This window comes from Poecilia mexicana, unplaced genomic scaffold, assembly GCF_051168715.1.
Source record: "Poecilia mexicana isolate PSO_F unplaced genomic scaffold, ASM5116871v1 scaffold_11, whole genome shotgun sequence".
NCBI classification, from domain to species: Eukaryota; Metazoa; Chordata; class Actinopteri; order Cyprinodontiformes; family Poeciliidae; genus Poecilia; species Poecilia mexicana.
The window spans coordinates 16,867,253-16,884,823 of record NW_028263380.1 but is presented as its reverse complement, the minus strand read 5'-3'; positions in this window follow the sequence as shown (position 1 = coordinate 16,884,823).

Here is a 17,571-nt window from a genome sequence, read left to right as displayed (position 1 = left end):
TATGTTGTTTTTGTTTGTTTGTTTGTTTGTTTTTAAAGGAAATTGTAAATATTATTGTTGAATGTTGCAACGTAAATATTGATAATAAATAACTATTTTCTATTATAACAATGTTCTCATTAGTCTTCGTACACCTTTGAATTTTAAATGTCAATTGTTGAAACAAAAAGGGACAGATGATAGAAAATTGGAAAAAAAATTATCATCAACTCATAATGTACTGTAAGAAAACATGACTATATGAGATCAGAAATTAATATCTACCAGCAAAAGGTCACTTTTTTTTTCTTCCTGACCGTTAGAAGTGAATAACACCATCGTAAGAAAAGAGCTGTTCAACTTAAAAAAAGGAAAAAAAGGCTGTAGCAGGCAGCTAATGAGTCTAGCAAAAGATTTAAAAAGGTCTCAAATTAATCTGAAATCAGACATTTCACTGTACTGAAAATAGCCTACAAATGGAGGACATTCAAAATAACTGCAGACATCCCAAACTTTGGCCACCCAACCAAGTTAACCCAGAAGGCAGACTGCAAGATGCTAAAAGAAGTCTACAAACTTATACACTTATACAAAGACCAGGACTCCTCAAATAATGCCTGAAACTTTAATTATGTGGACATAAAAACAGAGGAGAAGTTTGGTATCAGGATTTTGCAAAATTGCTAAAGAAGAGTGCAGCTTACTCTTCACTTTTGAAAATGAAATACCAAAAAACTGGATTTTGATATTCTATCTTATTGAGAACCTAATTATCGTGGACTGTTTTAATCTGACAGCCTAAAATATATTTTTATCTTGGTAAGAAATACAAATGCTACGAAGAATATCACATAATTTCATATTATTATATTGTATCCTCTGCTTAGCAGGGGAAATCTGTTGGCCTGCATTGATAAGGCTTCCACTGACAAATTAAAATTTAACCCCTCATTTCACTGTGAAACCTGGTGATGGCAGTATTATGCTGTGGGGATGCTCTTTTACAACAGCTGAAATAGCAGAAAAAGGTAGTTTTCAAAAGCATTGAGTCAGGGAGGCTAAATATAAATGCTCACCACACTTTTCAGACACATTAGATTTTTAAAAAAGGCAAAAATGTTTTTTTTTCCCTTCACAGTTATCTACTGTGTTGTTCTATGTCATATCAGAGAATCTGAATAAAATACAACAAAGTTTCCAACATGTCAAGAAGTTGAAATGACATTTAGATGAAAGTGATGAACTCGTTTGTGTCCTTAAAGTTTATACCCAACATAAAGAGATGTTTCACATCTTACAAACCAGAGCCAACATCTTTCCCTGCAAACTCGTCCTAGTTAAAGAACATGCAGTGGATCAGCAGGGAATAGAAAAGCTCACAGGCATAAAGCACATGACATCTTGGAGAATAAAAGGCCTCTTGGATTAGACGCACAGTGTCAAAGCTTGGCTCGATTTGTTCGGATTAAAACGCATAAATCACAACCCCAAAAAAAGAATATAGATGAGTCAGAGTGAGATTTTGTAGGAATTGCTCAAAGAGGAGACATCAGTATAGATAGTGTGGTATAACAAGAAGCACATATAGAGGAAAGAAGCTGCAGCAGGGAATGAAAATACAGGACAGAAATCCTGCAAATGTTGAAACATCGCAGGCATATATAAGAAATTAAATGCTTGATTAAAATAAACTGGGCAGGACTGTATTCATACTAAAAACAGCATTAAGAGTGATGAGTTTTTATTTGGATTTTTGTATTCAGTTGACATGGAGTCAGTCTATAAACGCTTATCTGGTATTTTAAAACCAGAAACGTTGACACAAACAAATAATGAAGCATAAAATAAAGTATTCAAAAATACTTTATTAATCCCAAAGGGAAATTAAATGTTGTTGTAGCTCATAAAGAGTTATCGAAGATAGTGAAGGCTGTTGTCAGCGCTGGATGACTGGCACCAGATCATAAAGGATTTATATATGATGGAAATAATTATTTTTTCAGGTAGCAAAATTGGAGAAGATCTGAGTTAAATGAAAAAAAATATTGTGGCAAATCAGCTAGGATTTGTGCAACTCTCTGAACTAACTGTATTGCAATTTGAGTTATTTTGTATTTTCTTTGTTCATGTATGTTTAGCTGTGTTCAAAAAAAAAAAGCTAGGAAAAAACAAAATATTTATTTTAAAAATCTGCATTAAGTGTGCTGGTTGCTCATAATTTGTTATTTTTGTCCTTATAATGGAAGATCAATTGATTAAACCTGGATCAGTTTGACACCCAGACCAAATTAAAGTTGGTTTAAAAGCAAATATTCAAACATAGAGAGGAAGTTACATTATTTTTAAATGTTCTCGTTCACTTGTGCTGACTTCAAAACAAGCAGCTCAATAAGCCTGTGTATTGTCAGATAAGAGCGTCTCCATCCATATGTGAACCGGAGAGGTCATCAGATGCCTGGAAATGTGCTTTACGTTCTCCACTGCAACAACAACAAGCCAAAGTGCACTTCATGCAGGTCTGTCCCACTCTGCTGCCCACACACACTCCACGCTGCCACCCACACACACTCCACTCGGCCATCATGCTACTCTCCCATGAACTCATCTTTATCACAGGGACCTGAGCCACTTGGTGTCCTCAGAGCTCACAATGCAGTGGGGATTTATTTACTAATTCCTTATGTTTTTGTGTTTTAGATTAACAAGTTGTAATATTAGACAAAGATGATTTGAGTAAATCCAAAACCATTTCAAATGAAGGAAGAAAGCTCTAAAAAAAATATAAAAAATAAAAAACCTAGCCTGGTTGGAAAATGGCTCCCTAAACCTAATAACTGATTGAGCTCCCGTTGGAGGCACCAGCTGCTGTCACGTGGTGTTTCTGAGCGTGAGCGGCCGGTTTGAGGACACATCACAGTTTCTCTGTCGAATTCTGGGTCACACTGTGTCCAGGCTGCAACTTTTACAGTTTAAAGAGAGACAATTAGTTATCAGGAAAGACAAATAAAACTCATTTCACATGACTTTTTGAAAAAATAACTACTACTTCAGGAAATTTCTTGCAGTTTTAAAAAAAAAAAACAAGCATTTCATTTATATCTTTAGGATTTAAAATAAATGTAATGATAAAATACAATAGATTTTTATTAAGTACATAAAAGGTTTACCCTAGAAAACTTGCTAAGCCCTCTGGTTGGAGCGCTCCGTAGTCATTCAACCAGCGGCCCGTTGTGTTTTTGTATTAAAAAATGTTTAAAGTTGACATGAAATTTGAAATATCACTTGATAATTATGTTATTAAAAGATTGGAAGATTAATATCTGAGCACCAACTATAAAGTCTTACAAAATGCAAACATAAAAAAAACCCATAAATAAATAAGCAATCTAAGCCTGGTGGGGGAACAAGTAAAGCCTGGTGGCCCGCCAGGCTTATAATACACTGGGGGAACCCTCACATAGGCAAGAGTTTCAAGGATAAACTTAATTTGTCACTCAATCCAAAATAATATATTTTGTGTTTTATCCCACAGGGTGGATTGGAAAAAAAAAGAAAGTTAGGTAACACTTTATTTGAAGGGGTGTGCATAAGACTGACATGACACTGTCATAAACATGACATAACACCTGTCATGAAAATAAAGAAGTCTTTATGAATGTTTATGACAGTTGTCGTGAAGTGTCATTCGGTAAATAATGACACTTTTAATGCAAAGTTGCTCTAAAAGTTGCATTAAAAGTCCATTAAAAGTGCCAACTTTGCATGATTTTGTAAATGATGATAATTTAATGCAAAGTTGGCACACCCCTTCAAATAAAGTGTTACCGAAAGTTAAGATACTCCACATATGTTTTATGATGGCAGTAAAAATGATAACACTTTCTCTTCTTCAGTGGCAAAAAAGTTTAAAAAATGTCTACATAATGGGAAAAAATGACTGCAAAACTAGATTTATTTACAGAGTTCTGGGCTCTTGTCATTGACCACTTTGGCTGGAAATAATTGTTATAATTGCTGTATATATTTTATTTTGAATTACAATTTATTTCTGAATTGTGACAGCGTTTTGGAAAATGTACAACTATTTATTTTATTTGATTGGAAAACTATTTTTAAATCAATTACTTGAAGAGTTGCTATTTGTTATTTTGTTCTTACTGCACTTTGGTGCATCTGCATATTGAAAGGATGAAAAAAAATGTTGAATAAACATTAATGACAAGGAAAGAAGATCTAAAAACATAACTTTTAGTGTGGAAATTCAGTGCAAATATAAAAAAAAAAGACAAAAGATTATCACCTGTTCAGTCGCTTAACTCTATGAATCATTCATCCTTGGAAAAGTTCCTGACTTTGTGACTTTATCTAGTTTTGGGTGTAAAATTTCACTTTTCTACCAGCAGTCTATCAAACCAAAGATAAAACAGTTTTACAAATAAATAGTAACTAAGAATCAACGAGGTGATTCTCAAAGTAGTTGAAAACCTGGAGTAATTGCTGAGGGTCAATTTGCGTTGGGTTGAATCTTTTGCCCTTTGCTGTGGATTAAAATTGCTGCAACAGTTTAGCCGTTTGGGCCTCAGGGGTAAATCTGCTGCTCTCGCAACAAAATCCAAGAAAATATAGAAAACCACTCTGCAGTTGCAGCTCTTTAAAAGTTTATGGTCATTCCCACAAGCTAAGAATATATTTCTTGAAGATCTTTGTGTAAGTTAACATTTTTATTTTCGTCTTTTGCCTTTTCAAAATGAGAAGAAGGAAAGACGTTCCTAAGCAAAAGTTTCAGACGGTGCATGTCAGCGTTTAATCCTCCTCTCTTTTTCTAACAGCTGAAGCTCTTTCAGTTCCTCTTTGGAGTCATTTCAGACATTTCTCTTGCAAACGGCTCCTTGTTTTCTGAGAAACTCTCGCCATCTTGTGTGCTCTGCTCTTTTGGGGTCTGTTTTTAATCAATTGTGGGTAGACGGACAGTTTAGAGTCATGAGAAAACCTTCGTTTTGCACCCCTTTATGGGAAGGCAGATACAGATGTTTCCTGTTGTAAAACCACCTTGATCATCTTTTTAACCAACCTTGGTACCGTTTGCAAAAACTTGATCCCCCTTTGCTTTTTCCACAAATCAAACATGATTATTTAATCATTTAATTTTGTTGGAACACAGCAAAGTGACTACAGAATACAATCTTCCTCACTGACTTTATCTTTTTGCAGCTTTTCTTGATTCTTTGACACTCTGATTTGTTTTTCTGCTTCAGTTTTCAATTTAAAGCAGATTGTTGAGATGAGATTTCAGGCGTGAGAATATCTGTGAAGATTTGAAATCTGGGTCACGCTGTCTTTTCTAATGAGGATTCAATAGAAACACGTCACAGATGACACATACAAGCTCAAAAGAGGTGGAAAGAGGACGAAAAATAATGTACTCAAGTAAATGTACCGTTACTTTACTTAAATGCAATTTAAGTGATCAGTGTAAAATATTTAGATCTGGACTATAAAATGAATTTCATTGTAATTCTGCTGAATGTTTAGGTTGTGTTCTTACAGGACGATGAGCCTCTCCTCCACGTCAAGGATTATCCTGATCCACTTCTCTGTGTCTACAGAAGAAAGTAGACACAGCATGATGCTGCCACCACTGTGTTTCAGCAAATCAGCTGAGTTAATTTATATTAACTCTGAAACAAGAATTTCAGTCTCTAAATATACAAAACTAATCAGGTTTGCAGCTGTTGCTGCATCATATGTGCTCCTCTTTTTCAGATTTGTAACCATGCACATTTTCCACTTAAGTTTAGCACAGAAAACCACAGTAGAGCAAATTAAATTTGTGATAATTATGTGACAAAATGGGAAAAGCATAACTATTTTAGCAAGTGAAGACAAATGTCATAATGCACCTGAAACAAATATTTATTTCTACATATGAAAGAGCTTTTAAACTGACCTGACAAGACATAAATCATTCATAAATTGATTTATAAAGTTGTTTTTACTTTAATGTCTGAAGATCTGGATTAATCTGGTGAGAAATTACATGTGTACATTGATGCCTCCTTGGTTGATCAAATGGAAACTTTTGTTTTATCACCATTATTTTTTAACTTTTCAGTCCTTATAAATGTTTACATTTCCACTCTGGTCTGCTAAGAGAAAATTGTTCCCATTTTATTTAACAGCAGACAGACATACCTATATAAAAACACTAAGCTATCATTAGTGTTTAACTTTCTCCCTTTTGTTTAAAAAACAAACTGAAGCCTCTTTATTATTAAGACTTTAATTCAAAAAGGCTTAAAAACAACAAACTGATTAAATGTTGTACTTTTCACAATCCTAGCTTGGTTTTGGTCATTATTCTTTCTGATTGTTGTGTTATGAAGCACTTCTTTACTTTTATCTGATGACAACGAATGAACTCGTCTTAAATCAGAGACAAAAATAAAATAATGAATATTTAAAGGAGTTTAAAGGGGAATCATGACACTGACAGCTGAAGTTTCATTTCATTCTATTATTATATCCAAAATGCAAAATCAGAATACTTGAACTTGAATGTGTTGCAGTTTTGCTTTGTGTGTGCTGTCAGGTCTCTTCTACCCATTTCCATGATGTGTTGTCATGTTTTATAGTTAATAACTGCAGACTCTGAACGTGGGGAAAGAGCAGAGCAATTTAATAATAATTAAAAAAGGAGAATTTACAGAGAAGGATATGGAGTAATCAGGAATGAGCCATGAAAACAAGGGAGTCTATATTCTGCAGGAGGAGTGGAGGATGATCTTAAATATTAGACACATGTGAGGAACTAGGGGGGTAAAGAACAGCTGTGCAGGGGAGCAAAACAGAGAGACTGAGAGAAGGTGAAGAAACGAAACTAGACACAAAGAAAACTACTAACCAAGAGGGAAATATACTAACACTGACCTGAAGGACAAAATGAAACAGTAGTGGCTTCAAGAAGCTTTTCTACAGCTATCGACACAACAATGTCAAAACATGACTTATTGAAATACAGATATAGAGATTGGTTACACAACATACATGGATCTAGTGAGGTTGGAAAGAGCATTGTTTTTTATTGTTTGTGACATATATGGTGTTTTTACACTTGTTTTAGGTTATGTGTGTATGTAATACTTTTATAATGTTCTTATAAGGAACACTGTCTGGCTATGGATTACTTCCTTAAAGAACAGTGGGATTAAGTGAATTTCAACTTCATCCTTCTACTTTTCTTAGTAAATAAACTGTTTGGAATATATGATTGTGGAAATCGATCAAGCAACCAATTGACCATTCGACCAATCATCAACCAGTCAGCCAGCCAACCAACCGGCCAATCAACAAGCCAACAAGCCAAACAATCAACCAACCAACCAACCAACCAACCAACCAACCAATTAACAAGCCAACCAACCGGCCAACCAACCAACCAATTAACAAGCCAACCAACCGGCCAACCAACAAACCAACCAGCCAAACAATCAACCAACCAGCCAACCAATTAACAAGCCAACCAATCGGCCAACCAACAAACCAACCAACCAGCCAACCAATCAACAAGCCAAACAACCAACCAACCATCCAACCAAGCAATTAACAAGCCAACCAACCGGCCAACCAACAAACCAACCAACCAACCAACCAGCCAACCAATCAACAAGCCAAACAACCAACCAACCATCCAGCCAACCAATCAACAAGCCAACCAATCAACAAGCCAACCGGCCAACCAATTGACTGAATGACCAGCTGACAATCAATCAATCAATCAATCAATCAATCAATCAAGCAAGCAATCAATCAATCAATCAATCAATCAATCAATCAATCAACTTTGTCATTAATTTTTTGTGTTGAACCCCAAAATCCTTGCAAAAAGTTTCATTTTATTTGATTTTGTGTTGTATTTTCTTAATATAATATAGAGGAAGATGAGCCAAACCAACATTTATTAAATACCTGCATGTTTGTTGTTTTTCCAGCATAAAGTGAAATTTTTAGTGAAAATTGCACTAATCTTCTTTTTTTTTGTTACTTAAAGTGTAATCTCTCCTATTCCGGCCTAAGAGGACAGACAGAAATTCACTAACCATTATTCAAAAACAGCCCTTGTTTTATCCCGCTTGATTAGAAACGTATTTATTAGTGCCGCTCCCGGATTTACTCACTCTAAAAGATGCGGCTATGCAAAGTTTGACCTGAAGGGGCAGCAGAGCATCAGAAATCATGACTCCACCGGGGCTCTTCCTGCAATGCACAAAATGTCCACACGATGGCAGCAAATGAAAAGAAATCTGAATTTGATCAATCGTTTTCTGCTCAATTCATTCCTTACTTAATAAAAACAACTGAAGCAACAAACAGGCTAAACAGAACCCGTACAATTTATATTGTTTACTCACTAAAAACAAAAGAAAGAAGTCCAAGTGAAGTCCATCATTATGACGAATGTTATTATTATGGATTTCATTATCCGTTCAAAAACGTGATTTACCCTCAGACAACATAAAATTATCTCATTTGTAATGCTGCATAGCATCTACAATTGTACTTATTATAATTCGTATCACTTGAGCTGTTCCTATAGCGATATTTAGTCAAGATATTAAAACAAGTTGCCGAATTTCCAGCAGCAACAATGAATATTGAGATTTAAATCAGGATTTTATACCAATGATTGGCAGCTGTTGTGCTAATATGCACATCTAAGGCTGGTTTCAAAAATAACAAATGTATCTACAGTCCAAAAAAGAAGATTTTTTTTTAAAAGTAGAAAATAAGATACATCCCGCCTGATTTCAGTCAACAGTTATAAACACGAGGCAGCGTGAAGGTAAATATTCAGCATTGCGTTATAATATCTTTAAACGAATATTTCCTTTCGTTTATATTGTTTTAGAACTATTTTATCACACATAAAACATCTTAGCTTCTGCAAATCAAGTTGAACACTAAAAATGCGAGATAGTGCTCAGAATTTGAAGGGAACTTTAAAGTCCTGGAGGAAAACTTTTAATGTCTTGATAAAGTTAATAATTAAAGTTATTAAACTGCAAACCGATCTGTGTTTATGACCGTTCAGTTGCATTTATTTTCAAATTGACCGGAATAGTTTTTCCATTTAGTCAGAGGCAAAGAAACAGCCTGTTGAACGAACCGCGGCGTTTTAATTAATCTTAAACAGAAATCAAAGTTTGAATCGTGGAGAATTAAATATATCACGCTATTTCTGAACAACTGAATTATTTATTTTCTAAGATAAAAAAACAGTCAATTGAAAAGTGTTTAGAAACAAATTAGGTTGGACTCAATAGAAGACATATTAATAGTATTAATGTCATGAACCTACACAGAAATATTAAATAAAATAAGATTAAACTGCTTAGGATCATTATTTTTTACAAATTCTTTTATATTTTAAAAATATTGCAAGTTATTAGGAATCACAAGACGTAAAATATAAAATATTTTGAAGAAGGTCCAAATACTTCATCTGCAATAAATCTTAAATGTTTGCAGCACTATCATTTTAATAAATTATCATAGATTTTGTGATGGTTTAATCTAGAATTATTAAAGTTAATCTTATCTAAAAAAATCATATTTTTTATTATTTACAGTTTGAATAATAGCTTTATGACAACTTGTTGCAAAACACAAAAATCTGCAGAAATCTGAGAGAGACAAGAATATATTTTTATTTTATTTTTAAAAGAATATCTCTGGTGGATTGAAATCTGTTGCTAAAATAATTACATGTAATAAAAAGGAGAATAATGCTTCAGTTCACTCTTACAGTGTTAAGGAAATCTGTTAATTACTGAAAAACTTAATTTTTGACTACAAATGAAATGTTTCAATTCAAGATATATTGCTTTGGAAATCAAGCACATTTCCTTGTTTCTTTCCAAGAAAACTCCTCTTAGTGGGTTGTGCTGATTCTAAATCTCAGCTGCATGTTGAGAGGACGGCAGAGAGTTCCTGGTCGTTTACAGAGCTCCAGAAGAATTAATTAAAGTCCAAACAACTTTAAAATACACAAAACAAATAAGAGATTCTGCTTTCAGAGTCTTGAGGCAGATTTTTTTTTACAGGTCACAGTATGTATGTTGCTGAAATAAGACATGAAAAAAGGAGAAAATGAGCAAAAATGTTCAAAATGCTTGAAATTCTTGTGCTTCATGACTTCAGTCACGCTGCTGCTTGCTTTTCCCGCAGCCCATTATACACCAGCACGTCTCATTAAGCTCCTTTTCAATCCAGCCGATCGCGATTTGAATACTGGCGCGACGCGGGGTGAAAGGCTGCCAGATCTGCATGCGTGGCACAAACCCGCTCTCAGGTCTGAGTGGGTGACAAAACCCACTCTGATCTACACTTTATATTTACAGTGAGAGGTCAGTTGTTGGGGTTCACACCTCCAGATCACCTCCAGCGTGCGCCAAAGCTCAAGTTGCGTGATCGTCCACGCACGCAGTGAATCTCCCGCTCAGTCTGCTGCGTGCGGCGTCTGGCCTGGCAGCGGTAAAACAATGGAGGAAACTGAGACAGACTTTGATCCAAAACAGCCAGAAGACTGTCTGATTCTCACGCCTCAAAGGAGAGAAGAAGAAGAAGAAGAAATGCTGGAAAGCAGCGATCAATCACTCCAGTCCTTTTTTCGGATCCTCCAGTTATTGAGTTTTGGAGTCAGTGAAGCAAATTATATTATTATTTTATCATTTTGTAAGCAGAGTGATTATAGTTGGGTAGTATTCAGTTATATTTACTTGGGTTTTTGAAAAAATGTAACAATTTAGAAGTGCTGTACTTTTTACTTAGTAGTTTTATTATGAAGTATTTCTACACTTACTTCGGTAAAATGTCTGGATTTTCTACCCACTGAATGAAAAACAAATATGTTTTTAACCAGACACAGACACACACCTGCAGTTTTTGTTCAAGTTTAATAAGTTTTTATTGAAAGAAACTGATTTGGGAAAATTTGAATTGATTGATTTGATTTATGGTCATTTTCGTCCTAAAAATACCAACATTTCCACGAAACTTTATATTTTATTCCATTGATTATGTAATTTTTAAGTATTAAATGACTGATCCAGAAAAACAGCGTCATCGCAGATCATGACACTACCACCACCATGTTTGACTGTAGCTGTGATGCTAATTTACTGAAATCCTTAAAGGTGATCTACTATATTTCCTTGAACAGATTAGGATAGGTTTATGGGTGATACAAACATTCCAATTTTTGCACAAAATCATTCTTGGACAGTGAGGTTTTAGTCTGTTCAGCTTTGCCTATTCTGACCTCCTGTCAGAATTAGCTGTTTTAGGGCCTCTTGTCACTTTAAATCCAAATAAAACGCTGCTGGCAACTTAACGTTTACACTCGTTTAAACTGTGAATATGGCTGCAAACAGATGCGCAATTATACAATCATACATCTTTGAAAAGCATTAGTGGAGCCTCCTGCACAACCAACAAAAATGCAGTAAGTGGTTTCTGGATGGTAAGTTAACAATAAAACACTTATCTTTTCCAGCAGCCATTGTACAGTGAATACAGCAGTAACCAAACATGCTGGAACTCTACTTTTGATGCTAGGTAACTGGCTGGGCTTCGCTGGGATTGCCAGGGAACAGGCAATGACTGCTGATTTGTGACGTTACATTCAGAAGGTTTTTTTGAAATGGCTCCTTTTCCAGACACAAAAAACATAAAATTGCCAAGAACTACTTTACATGTTTTTTAAGCACTTGGGATGTTTTCAGAAGCGGTAGAAACACAAAATGTAAGCACAGAATCATGAAAAATGTGAACTTTGCTTAATACATGCCCTCTAAGATATTTTGGACAGATGGGCTTTTGTGTTGGTTTTGGTCACAAGTGATTTTTGTGGTTCGTTAAAGTTCCAAAACCTTAAAAATGGCTTTGTAATATGACATCCTGGCCTAAAAACAGAAGATGGATGTAGGAGGCACTGAAACAGGAAGCTTATAAATGAAACATGGCTACATCTTCAAGCCTGTTTCTTTACGGTTTATACAGAATAAAAATTTATTACTTAATTAAAAACAGGAATATGTCAGATGACTGTGGAACAACTTGTTGTCTAAACTGACTTGTTTATTTTAAAGATGATCCATCCAGGAAGTAGTCTGCTCCATAGATATAAACACAGGTAGGGAGGATAGGTAAGTTTCTCACTAAAATCCATCTCTGTCGAAAACAATTCATTTCCCAGGACTATGAATCACTTGGAAACTTTGACTTAACTACAAAAATATTCTTTCTTTAAAAGCAAATTTTACTGTCATTATGAAACGTGCTGATATTTCTGTTTAATCAGTAACACATCCTCCTACATGTTTAACCATTAATTAGCTTGACATGCAGCTTTTTATTTGTGTCTGAGCCAAGTGAATGACATTGGTTTCTGTAGCTGCAGTCTGATTGTACATGTCAGTAGTTTAGCTTCTCTTCTACACTCCAGCGGGGAACTTTTAAATCCCTGAGTAGGGTTCTGGTTTGATTGGTCTCCAGGATACTGCATTCAGAAAAATAAATCTCCTTTTCTTTAAAGCGGAACACTTAGTAATATCTTCACTGTCTGCCCAGGAAAAAAATCTCCAAATCTTTCAAACTTCAAGGTCGTCTCCTTGTCCATTTTTAAGTGACCCCATCAGATTTAGTTCTGGAAACTTGGTCATTAAACAACTTTCATTTTCTTCAAGTGAACCCATTGTTTTGGTGATTTTGATGTTTTTTTATAATTTTTTCTTTTTGCGTCAAAACTTACAAGTATTTGAAACTTATCAATGTTTTATTCGTTTTAACACAATCTTAGTTACATCTGTAAAAAAAAAAGGAGTTGTGGAGCTGCTCTTGACTGGATATTCTGGACGCCGTGCAACTGGAAAGACTTTTCGCTTTTACTTTTGGACATTTGCTATGACTTGTAACCATGGTAACGAGGTATTGTTTTTACAACCAGGAGCTGAATATTAGCTCAGGAGGTCAAATAATATCTGAACTAAATCCACAAATCCCAGATGAGTTGGAGAGGAGACTTCATGGACGCAGAGCAGAGAGAAGAAGGAGGTTCAAACTAACTCTTCTGGCTGGATAGAGATTTAAAAAGCAGTGGTAAAAGCAAATGAGGTGGATTAGCAGCAGTGCTTTCTAACAGCTGATGGTGTCATCCAGGACATGTTATTGTGAAATATCATCTCTGCTGTCTGAATATTGACCTGTCAGCTTGTCATTTTATGAAACTGTCATGCAGCAACATGCTTCTGTCAGAGGCTTTTTCCGATATGTTGCGACACTGACTGCTTCAGGAGATCCTTTCTGCTAACAGTATCATCATCATCATCATCATCATCATCCATGACTCTGGAGAAAGTTGGATGAGTTATGACAGGATTTAACTTCCTTTGTGGATAAATGAAGTGGGAATGAGCAAAAATGCGGTGCAAAGTTGATGGATGGATGAAAAATTATTGTCTTTTGTACAGATTTACTTTATGTTAAAATATTCATGTTAAAAATCTCCACTATGTAATTGGTGTGAACTAATGAGGAACAAATGCTGAAATTAAACTAAAATATCTTCCAATAAACTTCTGCAACCAGGTTTTCATTCAAACAGATGTTGGTTACATATCAGCCACATTGCAGGCTGGAAAAGTTTGGAAAGATTTATAATTGTTTCAGTTTTCTTAGTCTCAAAATTTCAATTTCAAGAGAGTTTTGTTCACTTCTGCAACTTTCATCTGTGTCCAGTGTTTGATGATGATGTATGTCAAACAGACATTTCACCAAGAGAAAACACATTATAAAAAGTATAACTTGCATATTTTCTAAGTGTAAATGCTACAGTATTACCAAACAAATGCACCACTTGTTTGGTGACTATCAGTCTGAAGAAGTTTAACTCATTTAATGGAAATTAATTTAACTACTGGGAGTTGGAAGGCTGGACTATATGGAAATGGAAAAAATTAGGATATTTGACCTTTAGAGTCAGAGGCATGCATGGTTGATGCACTTCTGCATGCGTCTGTTGGGGGGCGTGAGCAGCGGTGCCAGCCTTACGGTTCGTATTATAATGGCATCTTTCGTTTTGCATAAATTAAAAAAGAAAAAAAAAGCTAAGAGGGTGGGAACAGTGTTACCTCACCGACCCACATGGGGGTGTGGTCTTCCTCTGGATGCAGCTATATGAATTTGGACAAACGAGACGTTGAGTCACTTTGGGAGACATCGCTGGTGGAGATGTAGCTGTCCGGGGCGTGAGGGCGGCTCCAAGCCCCGCGTTAGCAGCGGGGAGGACCGGAGCTGTGGACGCGGAGGATGGACCCGTCAGGAGCATAAATGGACTGCGCCGGCTGGGACGTCACGATGCGTCGTCGCCACAAAGCTCATGAACGCGCTCATTTGGCTCCCAGCATGCCGCACACCCGGAGAGACCGCCGCTTACAAGGAGGACCCCCTAAAAGCCCGCCCTGGAGCCCCCGAGGAGGAAAGAGTAAGACCTGCTTCCTCTTTAAAAATATAATTTATCAACACTCTGATCTCGTCTGGATATAAAAACAAACAAACAAAAAAATAAGCTGCAGCTGCCCTTTAAGTGTTCCGAGCTGAGCTAAATAAAAATCTGTGTATTGTTTATTATCTTTGGCTCCGGATGTGGATCAGGTGGAGATTTATTGAATAAATCTGATCCGGATTTGTTTCCAGGGAGGCGGGTTTGTGTTGAGATGAGTTAGAGATGCATGCATGGTGCGCAGCAGCAGCAGCAGCATCTGAGATAAAGACTCCGAACATCATGTGATGTCAGCAGCAAGAGACGTGCAGCTTCACTTGTGGCTGCAAACACGTTTGTTTGGAGATCTGCAGCTTCAACACAACACAGTTTTTAAATAACCGCAATAAATTGCGCCACAGGATGCAAATATCCTTATTTGCGCCGCGTTTAGCAAATTTTTAGAAAGCCACATGAAAGAAATCCGGTTATTTACTTTAGATGCTGTTGTTTTCGCAGATTCAAATCTTATGAACCTGAATCTATCCATGCAAAACTGTCTCAGGATCTGCCATATGCTCTCTTATTACTGTTTCGAGTGTTACATAAGTCCATGATGCACCATTTACTGTGTAAAGAGACACATGTGACAGTTTTTATTGTGCATCTCAACTTCACAGCGGGGTTTTTCCAGGAGTTATGACCCTCGTGATGCATAGTTTGTCCTGTTTGCTGCTGCGACCTTTCACAGCATTTTGCTAATGCATCCGGCCCACTTTGCATACCAAGAGTTAGCCTACATTACGAACAGGCGAAGAAATTTAAGGCATGATTTTGGTTTGTGCGTCCAGCAGCAGCAGGACTTCCTGCAGGCTGAGATTATGGAGCTAGGGCTCTTACGTAAGGCCTGTTTAATCTCTCTGGAAGTTCAAACCTACTTCTGCTGTACTTTTATCTTTTGTATATAAATATTAACAAAATGTTACAGTTTTTGGTAAGAATAATTTTAAAGTGAAGCCTTGCTTATTTCCCATCAGTTTTGAGATAATTTTAGGTTATTTTTCTTTGTTATTGTGTATTTTGCTTCATCACAAAATCTTTACGCAAATCAAGAAAACCAGAGATTTAACTCGATTATTCCATGCGATTTCTACCGTGAAATTTCCCTTGAAGTCCAAAGATGGGCAAAGAATCCAGATTTTGGCAGCTGAGCCATGCGCTGAGACGCACAGCATGTTTGAGATGGAGAAGGGGCCCGTCGCTTTGAGTTTGCAGCAGCAGCAGCATCATCTGCAGAGTCACGGAAGCTGCAGAGCGATACAACCTGCAGCTTTTACCACAGAGTTCCCATCATCCCAGGATATTTCCGCCAAAACCCAGAAATTCACTTGGATGAAGCCGTGTGCAACTTTATTTTCCGGCGCACCATATTTGTTTAATTATTTTTATTAATTATTGTTGTTTTTGTAGAGCTGAAGATCGAGACACCCTTCAAATCTCCAGGTGAATATATGATTGACAGACATCTCCACAATCCCGCTGCATTGTGGCGCAAACTTTTCAGAAATGAGGCGGTGAAAGAACTTCAGTCTGGAAATGTTCGCTAAATCCGGTCGGGATAGTTTCTATCGCTGCCATAAAAGCTAAAAACTTTACATTTATTCAAATAAAAGACACGGAAAACACTTTATTACTATTGCGCGTTACAGATCTGTTATGTAGAATCAAAAGAAACAAATGAATGTATATACAAGTTATTTAAATAAAGTTAAAAGTAAGGTAAGAATTGATGAAGACAAAAAGGTTTATTAAAAACACACTAGACAAATCTACGTCGCTTTTTTTTGTCAAATCTAAAAATATACAACGCCAAATGAATAAGTACGTCAGAGAGCATGTAGTTAAAAACATTTATGAAAATAATAATAAAAACACATAAAATTAATTAAAAACTTTACTGGAGTTCTACAAAAAAAAGAGAGAAATTGTCTGAGTGAATAAAAACCTTCAGAGTGCGTCATGGCCTGGAGACGTGACGCAGAGAAATGATCTGCAGCAATGGCTGTTTCTGGCAAAAACCCAAACTGATTAAAGGGAAGCAGCTGCAAAATAAACCATGTTCCCCCTTCATAAATACATATGTATTTAATGTTTTCTGTTGGCATTAATCTGCTCAGCCTGTGGGGTTGAATGGGATCAGTGGCCTGTTTCCACCACACTGTAAAGAAAGAATAATTATCTCTGTGATAATGTAGAGTGTTAATTAGGCTTCTCATCTCCACTTAAACCCAAAAGAAAGCTAATTAAAAAATAAATAAAAGTCTGTGTTTACTAAAAGCTGTAATAAAATACTAATTCCCTTTCACACATTGAAATAGTTTATTTTTCTAATTTCTTCCAGAAATAATTGTAATATAATTTTTTTCTCAAATGCATCACATAGTACAAAAATTAACATTTTCTTTACTTCCAAAAATTACCTTAACATGTTTGAAACACTTTAGTTTTTTAATTCCAATTTCTTAGAATTAGTGTAAACTAGTACATCAGGAAGTTATGCACAATAGTGTGTAATGTTTATTATTTTTATATTATAAGTACAGATTTACACTTCCTGTAGAATTAGAGCATTTATTAAATTTTGTGTTGCTGCTTTATCCACTTCCTCATAAAATGTTGCTGTTTTTTTTTAAATCAGATTTTTACTGTATGGTTTTGCTTTGAATTGCAATAAAATTCAAATTTCATTTGCATGACATTTAATTGCTTAGAGGATGCATTTTCCCAGCAGCTTCGCCTTGTGAATCTTTAGAGATGCTTTTTTTTTATTTGTTAAAGCAATTTCACAGGGATGCGTTTATCACCATGTGATCAGTCGTCTGTGTTAAACCTCCACATATATAACGTGAGACTATTACTATCTTAATTTACACCTCTGCCTGCTGGTTGGCACATATTCCAGAGTAAATTAGCTTTGCTTTGTTTTGGTGAATTAGTCCTGATGTCTTCTGCTTTCTGTGGCCGTTTGTCCTTCCAGGAGCATCCAGAGGTTTCTG